Below are 26,122 nucleotides of genomic sequence, written 5' to 3' on the forward strand. Positions count from 1 at the left end.
GTGATATTTCCATGCAGCAAGACCTTATGTCTCTCCACACACCCAAATATTTGGGCAGCTAGCACAGTTCCTGACACAAAGAAGGTTCCTGAATGAAATGAATGAATGGCCAAACACATGAACAGCTTTGTTTGCAGGACCCTGGAGTGGATTCTTTCATGGCTTTTCTCCTTGGGCTAGTCAGGGCCAGAATGAGGGCAGGTTTGATATTGAGATTTGCTTTGAGATTGGGTCTCACGGCAATCCTCCCACCTCAGTCTCTTTAGTAGCTGAGACTGCAGGCACATACATGCCTCTGCATCCATCTGTTGGGGATTAGGTTTGAATTGCTGTCCTGGTCAAGTTCGCAAGGGATTCCAACTGGAAGGAACAATTACTCCAATTCAAACTAGAATGAGATGGAGTTTTTTTTTTTTTTTTTGATAAATATATATATATATTTTTAGTTGTTGATAGACCTTCATTTTATTTATTTATATGTGGTGCTGAGAATCAAACTCAGTGCCTCACACATGCCAGGCAAGCATGCTACTGCTGATCCACAGCCCCAGCCCCAATTAATATTATTGAACCTTGGCTGGTTCAAGAGGTTCAGACAATTCCTTAGGATTCTTGCTATCTCCATCTCTTAGCTCTACTCTGCAGTGACTTAGCTTTCTGTTTTCAGACAGACTCTCCTCTAAGGTTGCCAAGGCAAAATAAGTATTGCTTGATGGTCAAGAACAAAGTCTCTGAAGCCAGAAATAGCTCTGGTTGGAAGCCCCATTCCATCACTTACCAGTCGTACAACTAGAGACAAGTATTGTAACGATTCTGTGTCTGTTTACTTGTCTTTGTTTCTATTTTATTATTTTAATTTTTGATGCTAGGGATTGAATTTGGGGCTTCATTTATGCTAACCTTGTACCCTATCACTGAGCTAAACCCCCCCAGCCCCATTTTTCTTGTTTTTTAGTTGGAAATGATGACACTGGTGATAGTCACAGCTGAAATTTATTGACCGCTTGTTGGTGTGCCGTGTTCTTCACGTATATACCCTCACTAATTTTCACAACAACCTATGAGATAAGTACTGTTATTAGCTCCATTTTATAGATGAGAAAACGAAGGCCCAGAAAGTTTTAATACTGTCTGTTCCAAGGTAGTATCTATGGAGCCAGAATTCAAACCCAGGCAATCTGTTTTCAGAAATAGTATCATTGACCTTTAAATTCACCTCCTGTAATAGAACTTCCAACTCATGGGAATTAATTGGAATAATATATATAAAGACACTTGAGGCAGTTCTTCAAATAAGTGTCATTTAAATTTTTTTCTTTCCTCCTCCTTCGGTACAGGGGTGCTCTACCACTAAGCCACATCCCTAACACTTTAATTTTTTTTTTTTTTTGTATTGGGGATCAAACTCAGAGGCACTCGACCATTGAGCCACATTCCCAGCCCTATTTTCTATTTTATTTAGAGACAGGATTTCACTGAATTGCTTAGTACCTTATTTTTTGCTGAGGTTGGCTTTGAACTTGTGATCCTCCTGCTTCAGCCTCCCAGGCTGCTGGGATTATAGGCATGTGCCACCTTGCCTGGCTTTTCTTTTCTTTTCTTTTTTTTTTTTTTTTTTTTAAATTTGAGACAGGGTCTCATAAATTGCTTAGGGTCTTGGTAAGTTGCTGAAGCTGGCCTTGAACTTATGATCTTCTTACCTCAACCTCCCAAGTCACTGGGATTCCAGGCGGGTGCCACTGTACCTGGAGCTGGAGAAAGAGAGAGAGAGAGAGAGAGAGAGAGAGAGAGAGAGAGAGAGAGAAACTGCCAGTAATTGTAGTTGGACACAATACCTTTATTTTAAGTATTTTATATGTGGTGCTGAGGATCAAATCCAGGGCCTCACACGTACTAAGTGAGCGCTCTACCTTTGAGCCACACCCCCAGCCCTGCCAGTGACTTTTGACCTGCAGTTTATATTCTTAGTAACATGAATAGAGATGAGGGATTTTCTCTTCTTAAGAGTTTCGCAGTTCTAGTCGGGTGTAGTGGCCTCTATCTGTAATCCTAACTACTCCAGAGGCTGAGGCAGGAGGATTGCAAGTTGAAGGCCAGGCTGGTCAACTTAAGAGATCTGAGATCTTGTCTCAAAATAAAATGAAAAGGGGACTGGGGAGGTAGTTAGGGCACTTGCCTAGTTATGTGAAGCCCTGGGTTCCATTCCCAGTACCACAATAAAAGACAAATAAATAAAATTAAATAGGGCTGGGACTCTGGGGTGGAACACTAGCCTAGCATATGCATCTGCAAGGCCCTGGGTTCAATCCCAGGCACTTCCCTGCCCCCCACCTCCCAAAAATCCCCACCCAAAAAGTTCTGTAGAACACTCAGGACAGGGTCTTGTTGACTCCTTTGTGGGCATGTCCACTGGGAGGCAGTCATTATGGCTAGGAGATGGCAGGTTGTCCTGAGCCAGCATGGTTCATATGTCCACCCTGGGTTTGGAGAAAGAGTTGGCACCTCCTGAACCACATCGACTAAACACTGAAGGAGAGTTGTTCCTTCTGAGCAGTAGAATAGCTAGGAATGTTGAGAGAAACCAGAGGACCCCCCAGACAAAGAATCCACAGCAGCCGTAGAGTCTGTCTGGGTTACCCCAGGAGACCCCTGCAGCTGGTGAACTCAATGTGAAGGTGGCCAGAGGGCCTGCCTCCACGTCCTGTGGGGTCCTCTTGCATGGAGTAGCAAGGGAAGAGGGTTGAATGGGTTGGAAAGAAGTGGGTCTCTCACCGCTGCCTGATTGGGTCTGCAGGCGGAGAGGTCAAGCCCGGAAGTCCACTGCTAGTTCCCTGAATGTGCAGGAGGGTGAGCAGGACATAATTACCCAAATGGCGTGTGGGTAGGCCCTAAGGCCATCCTGTGAGAAGTGCTGGGCCAGCATTCGCAACCACTAATGATGCCCCTTACGGCCCTCATGCTGCTCAGAGATGGCGCCACCAGCCCTGAGGTCCCTGTTCCCATGGGCCTGGGTGAGTCAGGCCCCCACCTGATTCACCAGACCCACTTCCTTTAATTCCTGGTGGTCCCACCCACACAACCACCACACCCAGGTTAGCACTGACCAGCAGGGCCAAAATTAGCTTCTGAGGCAAAGTGGGAATCACACAGACCCTGTGGGTGGTGGGCGAATTACAAAGGAGCCCAGAGATAGAGTCATCACTTCACCAGTTTCCACTTAAATCCCTACCACCATTCAAGGGCCACCTATGCTGCTGTAGGTAGGAGATGCCGCCTTCAGGGCCTAGGGAAGCAGCTTGCTCCTGCCAGCCATTAGAGATGGTGGAAATAGGACTGGGCAGTGGGCACCACATGGATACCTCCCCAGGAGGATGCTGGCTTCCTTCCTTCCTTCCCAATGTTATTTCCCAGTTATTCCAAAGACAACTTCTGCCCCACCACGCCTTCCCATCCTCCATGTACCAAAGACCTTGCTCAGTAAGTTAATCACACTGGGACCATTGACTTCACAGCTCCTCTCTGTCTCTCTCTCATTTCTTCACTGAGACCCTAGAACTGACTTCTCCCGCAAACTGGGCACTTCATCGACAATATTCCTTCTTTCTTGATAATGTTTTCAACCCGTCTGAACTGACTCCCTCCTTTAAACTTATGCTAAAATGACCCATCCTAAAAATGACTACCTCAGCTCTCCACCATCCCTGTAGCTTGAAAGAGAAATCTTTTGTTTATCTTCATTTCTCAATCCCTATTACAATGTGATTTCTGCTTCTACCATGGCACGGGAACTGCCCCACTGGGCTTACCACAGCAACTCAGGTCTTCAAATGTTGAAATGGTCCATCCCTATCAGCAAAACCAATTATGTGCCTCAATATTTGATATTCGTTAATAATTCATATATGCTAATGCATAAATATATTATGCATACTATAAAATATAAACCAAAATAAATATTTTAAAAGATGATTTAAATATAGAAGTTAGGATATTTTCCCGACAGATAGTCTCTTGCATAGAAAGTCTCTGCATGGATAATCTCTTTGGCCTAGTTAGTGATTTTAAAGTAATTGTTGTCAATTGATTGATATAACTTAAGGTGATAAAATACTTTTTTTTTTTTTTTTTTTAGTACTAAGGATTGAACCCAGGGTCTCATGCATGCTAGGTTCTACCATTGAGCTACATCCCTAGATTTTTAAAAATTTTACTTTAAGATGATGTCTTGCTCAGTTGCCCAGGATGGCCTTGAACTTGCAATCCTCCTGCCTCAGGCTCCTGAGTAGCTGGGATTTCAGGTATGTGCCACTGTGTCTAGCTAGTAAGTTCCAAGTGTACAACTCAGTGAATTTAGACAAATATTTATTTAAAGTTTTGTAACTACTACCAGAGATGTAATACAGAATGTTTCTCTAATCCCCCCAATATTCCTTACCTCTCTTTGTAGTGAACCCCTTACCTCTCTATTCTTGGTCCCCAGCAACCCACAATATGTTTTTTATCAGTGCAGTTTTGCTTGTGCTAGAGTTTCCTATGAATTAAATCACAGTAGGTATTTTTTGGTGTCTGGCTTCTTTTTCTTGCTGTGATGTTTTGGGGACTCACTCATGTTGCTGCATATATTGGTATTTTGTTCGCTTTAGTTCTTCCACAGTAATCTACTCTATGAATGTCCCATAATATGTTTATTCACTTACCTATTGATAGACATGTAAGTGGTTTGTAGGCTTTGGCTATTGTGATGAAGGCTGCCATGAACTTTAACACATAAGTCTGTAAATAAACTGTTTTTATTCCTCTTGGATAAATACCTGGGAGTAGGATTTCTGAGTCATGTAGTAAATGTTTAATTTTATAAAAAAGACTGACAATCTGTTTTGTAAAGTTCCTAGACATTTTGCATTCTCATCAATACTGTATGAGGTTTCCAGTTGCTCCCACAGCCTTGTCAACACTTAATATTGTCAGCCTTTTTTAGTTCTTCAAGGAAATGGACAGTGGTTTCTCATTGTGTTTTTTTGCCATCAATAGTTCCTCTTCCATGAAATGTCTCTTTTATCCATTTTATTTTTATCAAGTTCTTTCTTCATGTATTTGAGTTGTGAAAGGCCTTGTTATGCATACATCTTTTTAAAATATGTGTATTTAAGGGATACAACACAAAGTTATATGATATGTTTAGATAATAAAATGGTGAAGCAAATGGATGTATTCATCATATGACAGTTATTCTTTTTCTTTCTTTCTTTTTTTTTTTTTTTTTTTTTTAGGAAACAACAACTAAAATTTACTCATTTAGTAGGAATCCCAAATGCAATATAGTTTGATTAACTATAAACTTGATGTTGCATATTAGATCTCTAGACTTGTTCATCCTTGTGCATGTTTGCTATTTTATATTCTCTAACATTTTCCTGTCTCCTCACACCAGAATTTTATTCTCTATTTCTGATATTTAACCTCTTTTTTTTTTTTAAGGTGAAATGGCACAATATTTGTCTTTGTGTGCCTGGCTTATTTCATTTAGTATAATGACCTCCAAGTTCATTCATGTTGTGCCAAATGGTGGGATTTCTCTCTTTTTCTTAAGCCGAATACTATTTTGTTGTGTGTGTGTGTGTGTGTGTGTGTGTATTCTATATGTCTTTTATCATATATATGTCTTGTAAATATTCTTCCCATTATGTAGGTTGGTTTTTCTTTTTCCTTTTTTGGGGGATGTGGTGGGGGAGGCAGGGGAAGCAGTGTCCTTTGAAGAGAAAAACTCTGGTTTAATTTTGATGAAGTCCAATTTATTGATCTTATTCTTTTAATGGTTTGTGTCTTTTTAAAACAAATCTTTGCCTTACCTAAGTTTATTTAGCTTCTGTCCTATGTTTTCCTCTCAACTACAACTCAGCTCTTTCATTTAAGTGTATGATAGATTTGGAGTCAGATTTGTTTGTGGTGTAAATTAAGATGTTTCTCTGTTTTTGCAAGTGGCTGTATAGTGCCTATACTGTTTGTTCAAGGGTCCTTTTGCCATTGAACTGCCTTTGCATTTTAGTTAAAAATCAGTTGCTCATAAATATATAAATCTATTTCTAGTTTCATTGTGTTCCATTCATCTCTATGTCTGTTTTTATCCCCCAAAGTCTAGAAATCAGAGTGCACTCCTCTAATTTTTTAATTAAAATTGAGTAGCTCTCTCTGCTCGTTAATACATGCTTAAATCTATCAACTTTCTATTCGTTTCCTATTTATCACGTCTGCATTTTTTGTTCCTTTTTTCTCCCTTCTGGATTCTTTTGTTCATTATTTCCTTTTTTAACAACTCTATGGAGGCACAATTTACCATACCATAAATTTCACTTCCTTTCAATATACTACTCAATGAGTTTTAGTATATTTCCATAGTTGCGCAACCATCATGACAATCCAGTTTTAGAATATTTCTATTATTCCAAAAAATTCCTCTGTGCCTGTTTGTTGTCAATATGATTGCATTTTATCTCCTTTATTGAGTTAATTAGCTGTGCTTCTTTTTACTTTTTGAGAAAGTCTTCTAGGATTTTCAGTATAAATCTTTAACTTATCACAAATTATCTGGGAGTAATATCTACCACTTAATATTCCTTAGCACACCTTACAACAGTGTATTCCCACCCTTTCCTGCTTCTTGGCCATTTTACTGTTGTTATCATTAATTTATTTCTACATGTGCTATAGACCCCTTAAGACATTGTTACCGGTTTTCCTCTAAACACTCACTTCTCTCTCTCTGGTTTGTTGTTGTCGTTGTTGTTTGGTACTGATGATGGAACCCAGGGCCACTTTACCACTGAGCTACATCTCTAGCCCTTTTAATTTTTTATTTTATTTTATTTTGAGCCAGTGTCTCATTAATTTGCTAAAGCTGGCCTCAAACTTGTGATCCTCCTGCCTCAGCCTCCCCAGTAGCTGGGATAACAGGTGCTATGCACCACATCCAGCTTCCTTTAATATTTCTGATAATGGTGGTCTGTTTGTTATGAATTCTTTCTACATTTGAAAATTTTGCCTGTTTTTGGAAAATATTTGTGCTGGGTGTAGAATTCTAAGTGAATAGTTTCTTTCTTTCTTTCTTTCTTTTTTTTTTTCTTTCAGCACTTTGGTTTGTACTGGTTCTGGTGAGAAGTCTGCTGCCAATTTTTATTCTTCTTTGTCCTTTTTCCCTGGCTAAATTAAAAAGTTTTCTCCCTATCACTCGTTCATTATAACCAGTGTAATACCATATGCCGTGGTGTAGTCTTTTTTGTTTCTCTGAGATTTCTTAAGTATATTGTATCTGTGGGATTTTAGTTTTCATCAAATTTGGAATATTTTTTGGCCATCATTTTTTTTCAGATATATTTCTTTACCCCCTACTCCCATCTTTTTGGTTTTTACTTTGCTTTGTTTGGTGCTGGGGATTGCTCAGTTGCCCAGGCTGTCATTGAATTTGTAATCCTTCTGCCTTAGCTTCCTGAATAACTGGGATTACAGGTATGTGCCACCGTGGCCAGCTGGTAAATCCCAAGTGACAACACAATGAGTTGAGACAAATATTTAAAGTTTTATAACTACTACCAGAGGCATAATACAGAATGGTTCCCTAATCTCCCCAGTATTCCTCATTTCCCTTTGCAGTGAACCCTTGGGCATGCAAGGCAAGTGCTCTGCCAGTGAGCTATACCCCCAGTCCCATCTCTTGGTGTTTAGATTCCAATTAGAAGTATCTTCACCTACTTAATGTGCCATAACTTCCTGATATTCTGCTCATTTTTTTCATTTTTTTTTCCTATCTGTATTTCATTTTAGGCTGGGCACAGTGGCATACACCTGTAATTCCAGCAGCTCAGGGGAATAAAGCAGGAGGATGAGGAGGTCAAAGCCAGCCTCAGCAAAAGTGAGGTGGAAGCTCAGTGAGGTGAGATTCAGTGAGACCCTGTCTCTAAATAAACTACAAAATAGGGTAGGAATGTGGCTCAGTGGTTGAGTGTCCCTGAGTTCAATCTCCAGTACCCTCCCACCCACCCACCCCAAAAAAGAAAAAAGAAACAGGGCCCACACAGAACCCACCTTGATGAGGATGGCAGTGGTGGCCATGTCCAGATTGTTGGGCAGCAGGAATGTTCTGCAAACACAGACCCAACTCAGAGCTGTAAACTACAGAGTCTGTTTCTGGTGGTATTAGAAAGGTCTGGGATGGATTTGGTGCTTGCTCCCAGTCACTGACCTTGGTTCTCTAGCTCTAGGGCAGTTCTGTGAATAGCCACATATTCTTTAGTAAATTTCCTTATCTACTTGACTTAGCCAGAATTGACTTCTTTTTTCTACAAGTGAGAGTGCTGATTGATATGTACAACACCTGAATGTGTGGACACTTCAAAATAATGAGTCCCAAACAAAACTCCCTACATTCCCCCAAAGACCTACATCTCTTACATTCCTCACCTCCTGCAGAGACCCTCAGCACTTACTGGATTTATGCAATTGGAAACCACCGAGTGACTTGCCATTCCTCTTTATCCTGTTGCCAAGTATTCATCAAGAAAGGACCTGCCAGCCAGGTGCCATAGCACACACCTGTAATTCCAGTGGCTGAGGCAGGAACATCACGAGTTCAAAGCCAGCCTCAGCAGCAAGGCCCTAAACAACTCAGTGAGACCCTCTTTCTAAATAAAATACAAAAAAAAAATGGGCTGGTGATGTGGCTCAGTGGTTGAGTGCCCCTGGGTTCAATTCCCAGTTTAAAACAAAACAAAATAAAATGCTAAAGAGAAAAAGGTCCTGCCTCCTCTGCAGGCTCTGTGGCTTCTCACCTTGATCTTGGTATAGCCTCAAAGCTGGTCTTCCTGCCATTCTCCTACAAACCTGCAGAGCAAGAAACTGAGAAGGTCCCATATGGCTTGTGAGGGCAAAGATGAGGACAAAACAGAAAAGGAAGGGAGGTGGGTAAGAACAGATTGAAACTGGAGAAAACCATGCTTAGCAGAGGAGAGAAAAATCTCCCACCAAGGGTTCGAACAGAGAAAAAGTAAAAAATACAATTCAGTACTCCAGCCCCCATTCAGTACTCGTTATACACGGATTCCATATGTGCATGTTCGCCTACTTGCTGAAATTTGTTTGTAACCCCCAACATCACTAATCATGACACCTTTATGGTCATTCTCAGTCATGCTCAGAGCACCAGAAAACTGAGTTACCTGATGCATGTGATCCCGTGGAGAGGGTGAGGTGCTCAGCCTGTGTGTCTCATTCAGTGCTGGGGATCAAAGCCAGAGCCTCCTGCAAGCTGGGCAATGCTCTTCCAGTGAGTCACATCCCAACCCTCAGTTCTCAGGCTATGATCAATTGTCCTTTTAGTGGTCTTTGGCCACGTTTTCCACATTTTTTTGGTGTGTGTGCTTTTTTTGGGGGGAAGGGTACAATTTTGCTGTTCAAAATGGTCCCTAAGTGTGGTGATTGGTGTTCCAAACTCAAGAAGGCTGTGATGTGCCTTATGGGGAAAACCTGCATGCGAGGTGAGCTTCCTTTAGGCACAAGTTCCAGCGCTGTTGGCTGAGTTGAATGCCTATGAATCAATGCTATTGCTTAAATAAGATGTCTTTGAACAGAAGCACACATAAGGCAAGTCTATATGTTGAAGAGTTGACAAAAATGTTTTGACTAGACACTCACAGGAACCTCAAATGGTGTTTTCCCTGGTAGCATTGATTTAGTATTTTCTAGTTTGGTGTTTGTGGTGACTCTATAAAATAAAAGTATTGCCAATGATGGAAACTGACTGGGTTTTTTGGTTCTTATTCAGTCCCTGGCTGCTTAACAGTGCTTAATATGGGAAAGAGGAAATGGCTTCATTTTATCCCCAAGTGAACTTTTCTTGGAAATGATGGTGTCAGATTCAGTTATGGAAGCAGTAGGAGATAAAATATTCTAAGAGACGCCTTTCAGGAAACTAGCTTCTGTAATTGTGGGGTTGGGTAAGTGATCCGAAAAATCCGCATGGCAAGGTCTCAGGAAGGGAAGATCTTATGGGCATGGCTGAAGCATGTCGGAGAGCCAGAAAGGGAGAATTTGGGGAAGGAAAAGCCACTGTGGATCTCCCTTTCAAGGGCTCAGTCCCTTTTCAGGGCTCACCTCAGTGGTTTGAGCCCACCAAAGATCATCTCCCTGTTTGAATGTCAACTGATTAGGGCCTTTAATCACATCTATAAAATCTCTTCACAGCAGCACATGGATTAGGGTTTGATTGCACAATGTGGAGAAGGTATCTGTATGATGAATAATCATGGCCACCCCTCTCTGTCTTTGTCCTCTTATCTAAAGTCCTTACATCAAAACAGCACAGAGAGGTACCACATGTAGGTTTTAAGGCAAGTTAGTTTCTAGGAGTGGATGCTGAGTTCTGCATGAGTGAGGTCAGATGATTTCATCCACAGCCAGGGAGGTTCCATTAGACTCCCATCTCTTTCCTGGGACAAGGCACCATTTCACACGCCTTCCCTGTGAAGGTACTTGGAGCATCCTCATTTTACAGGTGGAGAAACCAGAGTACAGAGAAGTCAACTAACTCTATTAAATGACAGAACCAAGATCTGAACCCAGGCAGGCTGGAGCCAGAGACGATGCTCTTAATCTTCTCACTGTGCTGATCTTAAGCTGGCACTGAAACAGTTAAGTTTCTCCATGTTAAAAAGGGTAGGGTCTGTACAAGGACCACATGGTCCTTGTTTTTGTGGCAACAGGAGGTCATGTACCCTTGTTGGGGATATGGTGTCCCTTGTAAGCTCTGGAATCTTAGACTCTACTTCAGAGGCTTTTTGCATGTGCCCCTTAGAGTCCCCTGAAGTATGGAAACCTCAAAACCATGCCGATTCTCCATTTGTCCACCTTTGGGCTTTATTCCACAAAGTCACCCAGATTTGTGTTCTGAGGCTTCAGCTCCATCTCTAGGTGAGCTTCCCACCGAACCTTCCTGTCACTCTGCCCTACTCGTTCATGCATCTAAGCAGCCAGTGTTTCCACATTTACTGTGCACCAGGTACTGTGGCAGGTGTGGAGGATGTAGCCACTAAGGGGATTAACTCTCAGCACTTTCAATGTTTACGTTCCCATGTCCCAGAGAAAAAGCCTGGGGAGCAGGATGGCTCCATAAACAAGCCAGGCCCACCATGCCCTGCTTACTTACTGTCTTTGCTCCTCATTCAGCAGATATTTGCAAGAGTATATGGTTTTCCTTTGGTAGATGAACATATTACACCACTTTCACATCAGTAAAACTCCCTCTTCATCAACCTCCTTACCTCTTTCCTCCATCCACCTCCCACTTTACTCCAAAGATGACCATTCTAAGCTATCTCCTGTTTTCTTTTCCAGATCTTTCTCCCATGCATTTATAAACAAATAGGATTACATTGTGTTTGAAAATATTTATAATTGTACATAATAGTCATTTCATAATGCTTATTGATGGCTGTCTGGATGAGCCGGTTTGCACGTGTGTTTCTCCCCAGTTACCTTGCTCCCTTCCCTGATGTTGTACCCTTCCCAGGTAGCCTGGCTCAGCAGATAAGGAGAGTAACATCTGAATTCTTGTCTTTTCCCTGTGAACCACATTGGCTGAATACAGACACATAATCTTGCTGTCTGTGTGGTCAGCTTGGGGTGCCATAGGCTGGGTGGATTCAACAGCAGAACTTCTTGAAATTGTGAAGGTGGAAGTCCAAGGTCAATATGGCAGCACAGCTGGGTTTCTGTTGAGGGATCTCTTCCTGGCTTTCAGATAATCTCCTTCTCACTGTGTCCTCATGTAATGATGAGAATTTGATTGTTTGATTGATCTGGGGATCCTTCTCTTCTATGATATCAGTCCTATTGAATTAGAGCTTTACCCTTATGATCTTATTTTGCCTAGACCTTATCACCAGATAGAGTCAGATGAGTGGTTAGGGTTTCAGTGTGTGAATTTGGAGGGACACGTGTGTTATCCATGATGTCTTTCCTTACCTCAGAGCCACTGCACACTGAGCTGGGATGCTCCAGTGCCCTGGGTGAAGGCTCCGTCCCCAGTGGGTGTACTCTGGGCTGTTTGTTGACACATGCATTTCTGAGAGAAGAACCACTTGCCCTGAGATTTGAGGGAAGCTGAGGGCCTCCGAGTGGCTTCCATCACCAGCATTCCATTTGAATTAGTGGAGACTTCAACCACCACTTTGTGAATGGTTCCAGATGTGTAGGCTTGGGGAGAACAAAATCGCTGGAAAGAACAAAATCTTAAAATTGAAAGTTCAATTACCCTTGGGGTGGGGGACAGTTACCATCACTTAAGGATCAAAGAAGGGGAGACGGTACCATCATAGGAGGCCTCCAGCTGGTTTACATGGTGGGGGTGGTGGCTCAACCTGCGACCTGATAGAACAAGTGGATTGCTGAAGCCAATTAATGAAGCTCATCCCTTGGCTCAAATCTTGGTTGGTTTTAACGGCTCAGAAGGACAAAGAACGAAGGAAATAGAGTCCACACAGAGTTACTTGGAAGAAACAACAGTTCACTGGGGGATTTGAGGGCTTTCATAGGAGGAACTGTCAAAGGCCCACACAGAGATTCTGTTGTGGGGACAGTGAGTCTCCAGAGATGCTGAGAGAGTTTCTGCATTGGTTCAAACGCCGGGATGAAAGACTGGGAAGCAGGGCTTTAGGGTAGAGGGTGCAGATGACGTTTGTGGAGGAAATATTGGGGGAAATGAGGTCCTGGCTTGATGTGGTGAGAATGCTCGTAAGCCGGTCATACACGACGACAGCATGTATTACCCAGCAAGGAGCGGCTGGCGCGATACCATGGAACTGTGTGGCAAAGGGCACTGAAGAGTTCGGTCTTCAAGGAGCAGAGGATTGAGTGAGAGGAGGCCGAAGGCTGAGGAGGTGAGGCTGGCTGCCTGCTCTCCTTGTGGGTTGACCTCGAGTCACCCTGAATGTGAACTTAGGAGCAGTTGTTAGTGTGAGAAGTTCATATCAAGAAGTGGCAGGAAGGACAATTATTGTGCACCGTTGGGCAGTGGGGGAACCATTCTGGTTACGATCCTTGTAATCAGACAAACTGCAGCACTTTCTACAGGCAATTTATAATCTTTCCAAACCTCAGTTTTCTCATCTGCAAAGGTGGATAAATATAGTACAGTCAACCATATCCATGGGTTCCACAATCACAGATTCAACCAACCATGAATGAAAAGTACTTCAAAAAAAATAGCATTTGGAGCTGGGGATGTGGTTCAGTGGTAGAGTGCTTGCCTAGCATGCCTAGGGCCTTGGGTTCAATCTCCAGCACTGTAAAAAAATTAGATAAATCAATAAGCATCTGTACTGAACACGCACAGACTTTTTTATGTCCTTATTCCTTAAACAATATAGTGTAACAATTTAACAGCACATTACATCAGATTAGGTATTACAAGTAATCTAGAGGTGACTTGAAATATACAAGAGGATGTATATAAATGTTATGCAAATACTGTGCTACTTTATATAAAGGACTTGAACATCTGAGGAGACCCACAGGTGTCCAGAACCAATTCTCCTTGATACTGAGCCATGACTAACTCCATCCACCATGTAGGGCTGTTGAAAGAACTAAGTGGAGAAACACCTGGAAAGGGCTGGCTTAGTCATGGTAAATGCTTAATAAATGTTAGCTCTCATTATCACGGCTCAGCAAAACAATTTGTGCCCTTATGATAAGGAAGGACACTTGGTTTATTTTCTCAAGTCTGAAAGAAGAGACACGTGGAGAAAGAAATGACTAGGACGCAGGGACAGGCCAATGGATTTGGGCCAGAGTCACTCAGGAGAGGGCATGAAGAGTCCTCAAAGCAGCGGCAGAAGTATTTTCAAGCTAGGAGGCTGGGTTGAGCAACATGGATATGGGGTGGCTGAAAGGGAGAAAAGAAAGAAAAGGAGAGAATTTTATATCCCTGTTACCCCGACTATCTCCCACCTGGGTAAAGCAGCCACTGTGTGCAGTGTGCCCCGTTAGATATGGGGTGGCATGGAAATGGATGGGCGCACCCATGCTCCCATGGAAGTCACTAGACACACTGTCAGGGTTGACTTTACATCACTAGGTGCAGCAGTGATGTAAAGAACTAAACGCTGCATGTGGGCAGGGTCACAAATCCAGCACAGGCCTAGTTCTGTCCCTTTGAAAGCCTCTGGAACTTTATCTCTGACAAATTTAAATGCTACTTCTCATACTGCCCTGTTCTAGGTGCTCCGTACATACCAATCCCAGAGCTTAGTTCCATTTCAGAAGCATGTAAATAGGGAGATCATTCGGGAAGCTTCAGTGATATCTCAGGTGAAAAGGGATGAGCTGAGGAGAAGGCAGTAGGATTGCTAAGAGGGGACATATGCACAGGCAATGACAAGATTGAGGAATACAGGGGAGGAACCCCTTGGTTCTAGCCTGGGTGACCAGGAGCCTTTTCTGAGGAGCTGGGGCATACTGAAGGAATTTGGACTAGGGGTTCTCACATTTTGGAGTGTTTCAAAGTCAACTGCAGAGATTGTGAATATTGCAGATACCTAGGCCCCAACCCCATTCCTGCTGAATCTATGCCTTCCAGGGCATAGGGCTAGGAATCTACCTTGCTAGCAGGTATCCCAGGGGCCTCTTCTGAAGGTGATCCATAAATCACACCATAAGCTGATCTAGAGAAAATAAACATTCTTAGCTTTGGTCCTACAGAAAGCAGAGCCTGGCAAGGGCTCAGGTGTTAATATATCTGGACAGTGAAACTCCAGGATGGGGTGAGCAAGGCATAGGAAGATGCAGGAGGATACTTGGGGTTTTCATGCTGGCCGCCATTGCAAAATACATCATGAAGGATGGGGCAGGTGTCAGTGTGTGTGGCTGCTCTCTGCAGGGGGAATCGTATCTCAGCATGATTGGAGGGAACTATTTGGGTTTCTAGCCCACCATGCCCTGATCTCGACTTCCCATTGGTAAAATTCACCCCTGGGAATTAATTCTCTCACCTTGCAGGGTTGGGCCACCTGTCCTCTCAGTGATGTGTCTTAAGAAGCCTAGATCTCAGTTGGGTGGAGTGGCGCATGCCTGTAATCCCAGCTGCTCTGGAGACTGGGGCAGGAGGATCACAAGTTCAAAGCCAGCCTCAGCAACTAAGAGAGGCCCTAAGCAACTCAGTGAGACTGTGGCTCAAAATAAAATATAAAAAAGGGCTAGGGTTGTGGGCTCAGTGGTAGAGAGCTTGCCTCGCATGTGTGAGGCATTGGGTGCGATCCCCTCAGCACCACATAAAAATAAAGGTATTTTTAAAAGTTATTAGATATATAAATAAATAAGCAAGTAAAAAGGGCTGAGGATGTGGCTTGGTGGTTAAGTGTCTTTGGGTTCAATTCCTGGTAGCTCCCCACCCACCCAAATAAAGAGAAGCAGCAGCCAGATCTCAGACCCCTGGAAGCAGAGGGTCAACCAGGGCAGATGGGATGCTGGCCAGAGAGCAAGGAAGAAGGCTGCATGGAGGGCATGTGGGAAGGTGCACAGGTTGGTTCCCCAATAAAGAAGGTTGGGTAATGTGGATGGGCAGTTCTACAATGAATTGCAGTTTTGAAGCTGGATATTAAGAAGGAAGATTTCTAGGGACATTGTCTAACTGGAATATTCATCATGGAACTAAGAAAGGAAGCTTAGGATTTTCACCCATAGAAAACATCTTTCAATTTTTCTTTATTTGTGTTTCTCTCCCTAGAACAACTTCTAGTAATAGAAGCCCCTGGTGATCAGATGATGCATGCGAGCAGTGGCAGCGTTTTGCAAAAGGAGACCGCGTAAATTTAAGGTATCATGTGTTTATTTTATATCCTGAATTAACTTTCCACCTCCCTAGTCCAAAGGTCTAATAAAAGGTTGCACTTGGGCTAGAGACTGAAGGAGTTTGTGTCTCATCCAAACTCCCACAGCTTTTTCTCTGAAAAACCTGTAAATTCCTATGACAATCTAAAAGGGACATAAAAATAATAATTGTAATTCTTGAGGGCTGCCAACTGCATACTGGGTTCCAGAGAGTAATAGCCTTGCTTCACGTTTACATGAAGATTTCCATCTGTGTTACCAGAACTTGGCTAACTTCATACACTGGCAAATGGCATTAATCTGTCATAGAAATAAGGGGAATTTAGTCACCACAAGTTAAAATAACTGATCCTGTCAGATAAGGAGTCTGCAAGAAATAGATGATTAGGGTTATTTTCTACTACCATCCTGACCCATTTAAAAATATTTCAGAGCTGGTCACAGGGGTGGTGCACGCCCGTAATCTCAGAGGCTGGGGAGGCTGAGGCAGGAGGATCACAAGTTCAAAGCTGGCTTCAGCAACTTAGTAAGGCCCTAAGTAATTTAGCAAGACCCTGTCTCTAAACAAAATATTTTGAAAGGGCTGGGGATGTGGCTCTGTGGTTAACAGCCTCTGAGTTCAAGCCCTGGTACCAAAATAATAATAAAAATAATAATAATTTTTTCAGGTAAACCCAGCATAGTGGTAGATGCCTGCAATCCCAGCTACTGGGGAAGTTGAGGCAGAAGGATCACTTGAGCCCAGAAGTGGGAGACAAGCTTGGGCAACATAGTGAGTCCTTGTTTCCTAAAAAATTAATAAAAATAAAAATAAAATCAGGTGGCTGGGAGATCTGACCCTAGGAAGAACTTTATTCCCCGATCATCGTAAAGATATTCGTAACTCAGTTGTGAGAAATTGACTTAGATGTTTTGCATGTCTGCTGGAGGCAGAATGTAAAAAACTGCAACTGCTTTTAATGCATCCGAGCTACTTGTGAAAATAGGGAAAGGCTGGGTGAGGAAGTGCAGGGAACTTGAGGCTTGAGATAAAAGTTAAAGCCTGGCGAGTGAGCAAGGCAGAGGGTAAGGGTCTCTCGGCGATGTGGGATCAAATTAAGTGAAGAAAAGATCTTGAGCAAGGCATGGTGGCACATGCCTGCAATTCCAGCTGCTTCTTGGGAGGTTGAGGCAGGAGGATTGCAAATTCAAGCCTCAATAACTTGATGAGACCCTGTCTCAGAATAAAATTTAAAAATGGGGTTGGGGATGTAGCTCAGTGGTAGAGTGCTTGCCTAGCATGTGGAAAGCCTTGGGTTCAATTCCCAGTGAAAGAAAGAAAGGTTTTGTTTTGTTTTTTAGCAGCTAAAAGGACAAATGGGGACTAGGAAGAAGTAAGATGTTAGTGTCAATCAAAGAAAGAAGTTAGGAGAGAGATTATTACAGAAGGTGAAGATCAGCCATGCAAAAATTGGTTGGCAGAGATATTTGCTGTACAGAAAATATTGGCTACATGTTTGAGAGGGATATTGGTTCTTGACTCCTGGATCTATAATGTCCAGTCAAAAAGACGTTATTGAACCACACACATACAGGGCATTGGGACATCAAGAGTTTGTCTCATTGCTGTGTGACATCCTTCCTCCATGGACCTCTTCATATACATACCTGTTTAGAAAAAGTCGACAAAGATGTTTGAACAGGAATCTTTGTCCCTGAGGTCTCTTCCAGCTCTAGAATTCTTTGCTTCTGGGTCAAGATCTCCAAGACTCCACAAAGCAAGTGTGTTCTTTGTAGGCTGGATCAAATGCCCATCTTTGAAACAAACACTTTGGCTAGATTGAGGTATAGCCTTACCTCAATGTTGTCCACTGGGGTCTGGGATGATGTAACCAGGAGATCTACTGAGGGATGGATTCTGGGTAGCTAAAAATTAACACTAGACTTTTATAGGCTTTGTGACACATAGGAAGAGACAGGAGGATCTGATCCAAACAAGAAAAGGCCAGAGGGTCAAGAAAGAACTCTAATCCAGAGATGGCCCAGATTGACATGTCCAGGGTGGCCTCTCTCTATCCGCTCAGAGTGCCCATTGTTCCGGCCGTGACTCAGGGATTTTGGAGCGCCCCCGGTGCACAGTTACTTCCAGGAGATTATGGGGGAAGTGCTCCCCTTCCTGTTTAGGATTAGGCTCCTAACCCCTCCTCCCACACAGGCCATATGTTCATTCTGAGTCTCAGCAACCAGCCAGAAAAAGCCCTTTGTGTTTTCTTGGCAAAATGAGGGCCCAGTAATTAAAGTCCATATGCAAAGCTGCTACCTCCAGAGCACACCGAGGTCTTTTAATTAGTATGTAATTGGTCAGAGAGGTACTATCAAACAGCTCCCAGTCTGGCCGGCTGCAAACTCAGTGTTTGAAAAGTCCCAGACCTGAGAGGGATAATAAATGCTTTAAGTCCCATCTGTTGGAATGATTTGTTTAAGGTATAAATTTCTGTTCTGTTACTATTTTTAAAAATTCTGCTTGTAGCATTTCTTCAAACACTGTAACAAGTATTCCTCGGAGGTAGGAGCTTAAGGAAGTGAACTAGAAGAAGGCTCTGGAAAAATCCATGTGTTTCCCTTCAAAGACAGTCATATAATGCGGTGGGGGCGGAGGGGGAAGGAGGTGAGCTGGACATTTGGTTTGCGTGGCTTGTCAGGAACTCTGGGGTTTGTCCTTCCATGAAAACAACATCCAGGGACATCTGCCCCTCTGCAGTCCGTGCTCTTTGCAGTGACCAGCACCTCTGGTGTCTCTCCTTCAGCCTTGCCGTGTGCGTGTGTGTGTGTGTGTGTGTGTGTGTGTGTGTGTGTGTGGAGAGAGAGAGAGAGAGAGAGAGAGAGAGAGAGAGAGAGACTGTCTTGACATGAGGAAGGACTTTGAATTCAGCTTGGTAATCAAAGGCCAGCAACTGTGGAGAAGCAAAGGGACCGAGAAGCCCAGAGGCAGGATGTCATTGCTCTCAAGGAGCCATGGCAGAGTTAGAGCTCAGCGCCTCCTGCCAGGCATCTCCAAGTGACTTGCTTTTGTTTGACCAACATCTTGCGGAAGAAAGAAGGTGGAAGAAGGAACGTGGCTGAGCCCATTCCAGGTTCTTTTTGTTACTCAGCCCTTTAGGAAAAGCTGGAATCAAAACTCAGAGCTTAGCCCCAGGTGTGGTGGTGCACGCCTATAATCCCAGCACCCCAGGAGGCTGAGGCAGGAGGATCACAAGTTCGAGACCAGCCACAGCAACTTAGAGAGACCCTATCTTAGCATTAAAAAATAAAAAGGCCGGGGATGTGGCTCATTAGCAGAGTACTTGCTTTAGCATGTGTGAGGCCGTGTGTTCAATCCCAGGACTGCAAAATACAAACAAACAAACAAAAAAAATTCCAAACTCAGAAGCAGAGCAGAAGTGGAATGTGGTAGTGGCCATGGCTTGGGGCTGGGCTGGGAAATGGAAAGACCTTGGCTAAAGGACTTTCAGTTAGGGTATGAATGAATTTTGAAGATCTGATGTACAGTGTGCAATTTGCTAAGAGGATAGAGTTTAAGAATTGTGTGCAATTTGCTAAGAGGGTAGAATTTAAGCATTCTTACCAAAATAACAGCAACAGCAAAAAACCAAAACACAAAAAGTAACTGTGTGAGGTGATGGGTGTGTTTAACTTGAGTGTGGTCATCTTTTCAATATGGTATGTGTGTGTGTGTGTGTGTGTGTGTGTGTGTGCATTTTTACATCAAACCATTACATTGTACTCTTTAAATACATATAACTGTATTCGTCAATTAGACTCAATAAAGTCGAAAAGAATAAACAAGAAAAAACTGAAGGTTTAGACACACAGGCTGCTGGAAGGCTCCGATGCCTACTGGGTCGGCCCCTTCTGGGTGTAGAAGTGAGGAGAGGGGTGGCCGTGCCTGGAGGTGGCCGTGACAGTATGTACCTGTGTGGGGAGGGCGGTGGGGAGTGGGCTCCTATAAGGTCTGCGTGGCCTTGGTGGGGGCTTCACACTCTCTCTTCATAAGCACTAAGGTTCACAGCACAGTTGCCTTGGGGACCTTCCCTTTCTCCTCTTGTCTCCCCAATCTGGAGGGGTAAGAGAAGACCTGCTCTTGCTCCGTCTGCGCCTCCTCCCGGAGGCTGAGAAGTCACTGGACTCAGGCCTGGACCTCCTTAGAGAGGCCTGACTGATGGCCCTTCTTCCTGTCCATTCCTTCATTCTCTTCCTTTCATTCCCTTGAGTGCACCAATTTCTGTCCTCTGGAAAGGGTCTGGGAGGGGCCTGCATTTATTTCGTTCTGTCCCCTTTTTCTTGCTTATTTGCATTGCACTGGTGGCCCTTTTTTGGGTATAGGTGATTGAACCCTGGGGGCAATTAACCACTGAGCCACATCCCAAAGACAACTCCCCCCCCATCTTTTTTTATTTTTTAATTTTGGGACAGGGTCTTGCTAAATTGCTGAGACTGGTCTTGAACTTCCTGCCTCAGCCGTCTGAGTTGCTGGGATCACAGACATTGACCTCTGTGCCTGGCTTTTTGTTTTTTTCAATTTTTATTTTTTTGCAGTACTGGAGATTGAACCCAGGGTACTCTAAAACTGACTATATCCCCAGTCCTTTTTTATTTTGGAACAGGGTCTTGCTAAGTTGTCCAGGCTGGCCTCAAACTTGTGATCCTCCTGCCTCAGCCTCCCAAGTAGGGCACCACAGCTCTCTACCTGTGCTTGGCTCTTGATGGAGGCTCCAACTGGGGCCTGAGAGTGGGCCTTCAAGGAAGGACTTTTGGGCCCTCCTGCTTCCCTAGCCCAGTAGTGGTGCTGGAGCTCGCGGCCAAACCCAGTCAAAAAGTGTGGTTTTGCCTGCTTTGTTCTCTGTGCGTCCCCTTCTCCTAGGGAGCTTATGGGGAGGGGTTGCCAAACTGTGGCCTGAGTTTTCTGTGTCTTGGCCAATCCTTCTCTGTGCTGGTACCCTACCCTCTCATTCTTTCAGTCTCTGTTCATGGGCCCAGGGCGCACCTTTAAGTGGACAGACTTGGTGAAGGGAATGGAGTCTCAAGGGGAGGGGATGGGAAGAATTCCCAGCTAGTGCCATGGCGCTCTCCACAGGGAAGGGGGGATGGAGATGGAAGCATCTGTGTAACACAGGCTGGAAATGGGGAAAGGGAGGCGGGGAGAGCTGTGGGAATCGACAAGAAAGGGAAGTCGGAGAGCCTGGCTTGGAGACGGAAGAGAAAAGTAGTGATGGTTTAAAATACCATGTTTAACATAAATTAAAGGGGATGTAGGCTAGAATCTGGAGTAAATCTTATTTGTCTGACACTTAAATCCTTGCTTCCAGAACGCTCTCCTTGCAAAATTACAGTATTTCAGGCTTTGGTTGTAATGCCATATGAATAGATCTTAGTTTAGAAGAATAATTGATTAGCCCTCTGGGGGAGTTATTTATAGTCATTTCCTTGTTGTAACATTTGAAACAAAGTTTGATTTAGAAAATCCCTAGTATCATCTTGTATCGTTCCTGATTAAACTAAAGAACCTTGCTGGATGATTTGCCGTGTGCTGTGCAGTTTATAATCTAGGGACGGTTCCAGCCGGCCAACACAGAGTAGGTTTCTTTGTGGCTTGTCTGCACCTGCCGAAGATCTGGTGTACCTCTTAAAGTCACAAGGCAGCTATTAGCCACCAACTGACACAAAGATTATAGGTTAAACTCTGAATTGGTTTAAACGGTGTCATATGTCTACCAGGGCTGAGAGCAAGGTGGGGGGGCGTGTGTTTGGCAAATGGGGGGAAGTCCCTGTGGCCAGGGGAGGAAAGTCTGAGTATTAACAACAGTTCCACACAGTGAGAACCAGAGGCGGGAGGACTTGTTGGAAAGACCCTGAATCAGGGAAGCCAAGGTTTTGAATCTTGACTGTGTCACCCAGGTGAGCCTCAGATTGTGACCTTGAAAATGGGAATGGCAATGCCTGACGTATAAAACAGAGTTCAGCGAGTTTGAATTCACACAGTTCTGACTGTCAGAGATGCACAGAGATTACAACAAACTGCACAGGAAGATGGCCGCCGCCGCAGCATTGAAGAAAGGAGAACCTCTCTTACACTGCTGAGAGGGTAACAGAGAAAGGCCTAGGGAGCTACTTGGGAGCCACAAAGACAGACCTGGGTCACGTCCTGGCTCTAGTACTTACTTACATGTGCCCAAGCTGTGTGACAATGGGCAACCTCTCTGAACCACAGTGTTCTCATTGGGTCAGTGGGGACAATACAACTTCCAAGGAATTGTGAGAAGTAGACAGCTCTGGGCTCCCAGGCTCAGAACACACTAGTGTTAATCACCACTGCTTCTTGTGTGCGTGTGTGTGCACATGCGTGAGTGTGCAGTGCTGGGGGTGGAACCCAGGGCCTGTGTGTGCCAGGCAAATTGTCTACCACTGAGCCGTCTCCCTAGCTTCACCCCTTTACCCCCCTTACCCCACCAAGTCTTTGAGACAGGGTCCTGCTGAATTGCCCAGGCTGACCTGGAACTTGTCATTATAGACTTGCTAAACCTTGAACTCTAGGCTCAAGTGATCCTCCTGCCTTTGCCTCCCAAGAAGCTTAGACTATAAACCTGGCTCAATTTAATTTTTAACTCAGTTTCTATTCTTTGGTTTGGTTTTGTTTTGTAGTTCTGGGGATTGCACTCAGGGCCTTGCCCAAGTGTGCCACCACTGAGCAGCGCCCCAACTCTCTTAGTTTCCATTCTGAGCTCCTCAGCTGCTTGAGAATAGAGATGCTCTTCAACTTACAATGAGGTTATGTCCTGATAAACCCATAACAAATCAATTCAGAAGTCTAAAATGCCTATAGTATACTTTCTCTCCCAAACAGTTTAGCAACACGGCGTACTGAGGGTTTTTGGTGGCTTCTCCCAGTGACCCTGTGTCTGATCAGGAGCTGTGGCTGGCTGCTGTGGTGTAGCACCATGAGAAGATCCTGCCGCATGTGGCTAGCCCAGGAAAAAGACCAGCATTCTAAGTGTGGCACCTACCGAATGTACGTACATCTCTTTTGCACCATTGTGCAGTTGAAACCTCATAAGTGGAACTATCATTAAGTAGGAGACATCTGTGTGCCGGCACGTTTCCCACTCCATCCCCTCCCCGGGGAGCATCCGAGATCTGGAGGATTGGGGTCAAGGCATCTGTAGGTTGGTGTGTCTAGCACTCAGCTGGCGGCCGTCAGAGGGCCTCTGTTAGAATGTCCATCGCTGTCTGGTCCTCGGTCACTGGCATGTGGGTGGCTGCTGCCCTGCCCTTGCTGCCCTCGGCAAGGCCTCCTTAGGTCCTCTCCTTACTGCACTGCTGTCTCCCTTAGACCCCAAGTCCTCTTCCTGCCCTGGGCCAGGCTGGGGGGTTGGGGGGGGCTGCCTTCATGTAGCCCCACCTCTCTGAGGTCTTGACATTCCCTGGGGCTTCCATCACCCCTGCTTTCAGACCTCAAACCTTTGCTGCTTCCTCCTCCCCTGGAGTCCATCCTGTTTGGGGGATTGGGAGGGGGGACTTTTGTCTCAGGTGGAGTCCGGAAGCCTTGCTCTTAGATTATCATGTATTTTCCCCCAAAGTGTTAATTACCGGAGTCCATTCCATTCCCCACAGGGTGTAAACTTTGAAGCTCAGAAGAAATTTTCCTCCCTGTTTTGTCTTCTCTTCCCTGGGGCAAGAAACAGAGTAGCCTTGCCCAGTGGGGAGAGCGAGGGCCAAGCATGCTAGGAAACCTGGACAAAGATTCACCGTTATTGTTTAGAAATACTCTCCTGCCACATGACTTAGAAACTACTTGAGGACAGAGAACTCTATTTCATTCATCCTCAACTCTATTTCATTTCAGGGAAACAAATATAATGCCTTGCATAGAAAAGGGACTAAGTACACATTTTGTCAGCAGGAAGAATAAAGGATGGATTACTGTTTTGATTCTGTATTATTAGTGTCTTGAAAGGTTTTTCATTTCATTGATATTAATATATCTTTCAATATGTGTTATTAAAAAAAGACAGCCTAGTGGTTGGGCTGACTGAATAAAATTAACTAAATAAATAAGAATTATGACCTCAGACACAATTATTCATTCAGCCTGTTTGCTGGGGACATTCTGTGGCCTTGCACAGTTGGGAGACCTGTGGATGAGACATTCAGGGTCCCCAGTGGGGTTGTGGGGAGACACATTATTAACATACTTGAATAAATAGGATGTTTAGTGCTATGAAGAAAGTCACATAAGTGTAAAATGACAAAGAAGGAAAGATCTGCAGCACAAAGAGACCTGGGAGGATGCTGTTCTGAGATCTAAAGGAAGAGCAGCAACTGGGCAAGAGTCGGGAGGTGCACAGTGATACAGGAACAGCATGCACAGTGTTCCCAGTCACACAAAGAACCATGTCCCTGTCCTGCAGCTCACGGCCAATGAGCTGGGGGTATGCTCTGTGCTATTATGCCAAGCCAACAGATTATTTAACTTCTGCCTGTTATTTCTTAGAAACTCTTATCTTGTTAAGTGTACTTTGGAACTTTCAAAAAGATGACACGTGTTCTTGGTGCATGCTGTTTTATGGAATGATGTGCTTCTGTGGAGAGATGGCTTTTTGATTAAATAAGTCATGAGGTCGAGACTGAAAGGACCAACACAGGGGTGATATGTTGGTTGTGACCAATCTGTTCATCCACTTTGTTTTGACGAGGTGGAGTAAATACTTGGTGTTTGCAAAGTCAAAGCCAGGCTGTGTGGAGGGCATAAGTTAAGATTTGAGCTAACTGATGTAACATTAGCTGCTGTAAACAGAGAAACATCAGAATTTCATTGGCTTGAAATATGCAGTTTGAATTCTAACTGGATGTTTCTAATGGGCAGGTGGTTCTCCTCTAAGCAGTGATTCAAGCTTCCAGGTTCCTTCCTTTTTGCTGCTTCCAAAGCCATGCAGAAAGAAGAGCGAGCACGTGCCTGAGAGGTTTTCCTGGGTCAGGTCTGGAAGCGACACTCAGAACTCTAGTAGCAAGGTCACTGCTTATGCAAGGAAGGTAGACAATGCAATCCAGCCATGGGCCGGGGAAGGAGAGACACTTTTAAAGAATAATGAACTGCTCTCTGCCGATTTAATTGGTCCTGGCATCTTTATACTCAGGCTTACTTTCTTCTCTGCCTTATGTCTATTCCTTTAGAAAAAACAAACTGAAGTTGGGAAGTATGTTAACGTATAGCTTAAATAAATTATATCCTTAAAAGCAGCTCATTACTTTTTCTTTCTTTTTTTATATTTTATATTTATTTTGACGAGGCATCTCCTTCTCTCTTTCATTTTCTTCTTTTTTTCTGATGTTGAGAGTTAGGAATTCTATTAAATTTTTTATCCTTCTTTTATAGGTTTGAATACAACCAACTCAACTTTCATATATTTGTCAGTCTAAAAAGAATCAGTGGACAATTTATAACCTAGAAACCACTTATCTAGGTTTAGAAGTGAAATTAGGGGACTGAGGTTAGCTTTGGAGCACATAAGGTCATTTGGTTTCAGGGCTGCCTTATCCTGAACATATGAAAAGAAATGATGGATTCAGCTCTCTGTGGCCCAAATCCTCAGTGTCCGTCTCCATTCTTAATAACAAATGGGGAAGGGGAGCCATCATAGGGGTCTGTTTTTGAGATCTATTAATTTTCTCCTTGATTATACAGTGTTGTGAAATATGAAAGACATTAGGGACTCTGAGCTTGGTCTCCCTAAATTTCCCATTGCCCACAGGGAGCCAGCCAAAAGGCTGGGGTTGGCTTCAGATGGCTGGACAGGTGGCTTGGTAATTAAAACCTTTCCCTTTCTAACTGCAGGCATTGTTTTGCCAGGACTCTGAGGTGAAGAAAATGTTCTGGTTCTATGCCTCTACCAGCTGCTTTGAAAGCTTCCTCACAGCTGTCTCCAAACCAGGCAGACAATCACATCTCTACTTTCAAAATCTCGGGGCTTAGTGATACGCGATATGGGATAAGCAGACATGGAGATGAGGGAAGATCTGTTCCTCATCTCAAATGCTCTGAGCCTTTTTGAAGATTCAGAGAACACAAAAGAAAGGCTGGAAAGCATGCATTTCCTCCAACATCAGCTCTATGGGATAGGGCATGGCTGGTCTTAATTCTGTGGTGAGATGGCTAAGGCTTAAATGATTTAAGTAATGTGAGCAAGGTTGCGCCGCTAAGCATCAGAGTCAG

The 26,122-nt window shown here is 43.9% G+C and overlaps 1 long non-coding RNA gene across 3 annotated transcripts in view; it reads left to right on the forward strand.

Moving 5' to 3' along the window:
• The window catches only part of LOC120885260 (uncharacterized), a 253,374-nt gene that overhangs the window by 128,605 nt on the left and 98,647 nt on the right, over positions 1-26,122 (forward strand). For 2 of the 3 annotated variants that reach the window (XR_013437916.1, XR_013437915.1), the window contains exon 3: positions 15,773-15,862. This is a non-coding gene — a long non-coding RNA (uncharacterized LOC120885260). Of the gene's footprint in view, positions 1-7,823; positions 7,928-15,772; positions 15,863-26,122 lie in introns of those variants that run through there. The other variant, XR_013437917.1, reaches the window with a different exon arrangement.

The sequence above is a fragment of the Ictidomys tridecemlineatus genome, chromosome 1 (genome assembly GCF_052094955.1).
Source record: "Ictidomys tridecemlineatus isolate mIctTri1 chromosome 1, mIctTri1.hap1, whole genome shotgun sequence".
NCBI lineage: Eukaryota > Metazoa > Chordata > Mammalia > Rodentia > Sciuridae > Ictidomys > Ictidomys tridecemlineatus.